Source organism: Myotis davidii, unplaced genomic scaffold, assembly GCF_000327345.1.
Source record: "Myotis davidii unplaced genomic scaffold, ASM32734v1 scaffold2782, whole genome shotgun sequence".
Taxonomy (NCBI): domain Eukaryota; kingdom Metazoa; phylum Chordata; class Mammalia; order Chiroptera; family Vespertilionidae; genus Myotis; species Myotis davidii.
Genome location: NW_006293227.1, coordinates 40,090 through 41,453, shown reverse-complemented (window position 1 = coordinate 41,453; position 1,364 = coordinate 40,090). Strand labels below are relative to the sequence as shown.

Sequence of the window (1,364 nt, the reverse complement as noted above, 5' to 3'; positions counted from 1 at the left end):
GAAGGCTCCACAGCACTCCTGCTGGGCCTGGGTGTCGAGCTCGTTTAGTGTCTATTATAACTGTTCTCTACAACGTACTAGTGGGTAGGTTACCTGATCTCATCTCCTCAGCTATCAACTAGACGGTAACATCCCTTGTAGGGTTGTCATGAGGACTAAACAGGATGATTGATATAAAGTACCGAATAACATTTATGCCTCAATCTTTTCATTGTTTGAGATGCCCCGTATATTGCCTTGTATTATGGATAGCTATATATATTTTATCCCTCTCCTGGAGTTAATGTCCTCTTAGGGTAGCTCTCTGGCTTATCTTCCTGGTATTTCTCCCAGAACAGTGTCGTTCCAGAGGAGAAATCTTCAACAAATATTAAGTTGGAGATTAATAAATAAACAAAAGAGAGGTAAAGCATATCCTCTCCACAAAAAAATAAGGTCACATGCTCACGTAAGTGAAAAGTGAAACAAAATACTGGCTGGGAGTCATTCTGAAATCTACGGCTGGGCCTTTAGCGTTGCAAAATAAGATGAAAAAAGAAATGCAACTCTAAAGAACCTGAATGAGAAATAACATTCAAAATATTGATAAGCACTTTGAAAACAAAAGTTTCAGAATGTTAACAATGCAAATCCCCACCTAACCACGTCATAACTACACATGCAACGGGAATGCGAAACTGTCAACAGATATTCTCTTCTCATTCGCCTAAAGTCTAGCTCTGGTTTAATTTATATTGTAACCGTTATCTCGACCCTATACTGCAACAGGTCAGCCTTATGATCAGGTGGTACTAGGAGTTAAATCTAAGTTTCCTGTACTTCAGGAGCACATATGAATCCTGAAAGCTAATTCATTAGAAGTCTTCTTCACACTCCCTTTCTAAAACGTCAATTTTGTAGGCTCAAATCAGGCACTTCCTATACTATAGGAAAATCTCCAAACAGCAGTCCTGAAGGTGTCTATGCAAGTTGCAATTGAAAGAATCTAATATCTGTTAACCTCGCACCAGGCACATCTTATTTCATTTAATCCTCGCAACAGCCATCCAAGGTAAGAGAGTTAATCATCCCCATTTTACACATGAAGAGTCTGAGGTGCATGGAGATTAAGTAACTAACCCAATCTAGCTCCCTAGATTGTAGGACTCCTACAATGCCTCCTATCTTATATAACAAAAGCGTAGTATGCAAATTGTCCCCTCAACCAGGGCACAGGGTGGCTGGGGGAAGGGAGGGAGGCCCTGGCCAGCAGCCAGCAGCTGCTAGGGACCCTACCAGTGCACAAATTTCATGCACTGGGCCTCTAGTTTGTAAATAAGACTCATGGAAGACATACAGGAAAGAAGAAAAGACATGAGTATCAT

At 40.9% G+C, this 1,364-nt stretch overlaps 1 protein-coding gene across 1 annotated transcript in view; it reads right to left on the bottom strand.

Moving 5' to 3' along the window:
* CHD1L (chromodomain helicase DNA binding protein 1-like) overlaps window positions 1–1,364 on the bottom strand; it is a 45,701-nt gene that overhangs the window by 39,749 nt on the left and 4,588 nt on the right. The window lies entirely within an intron of this gene.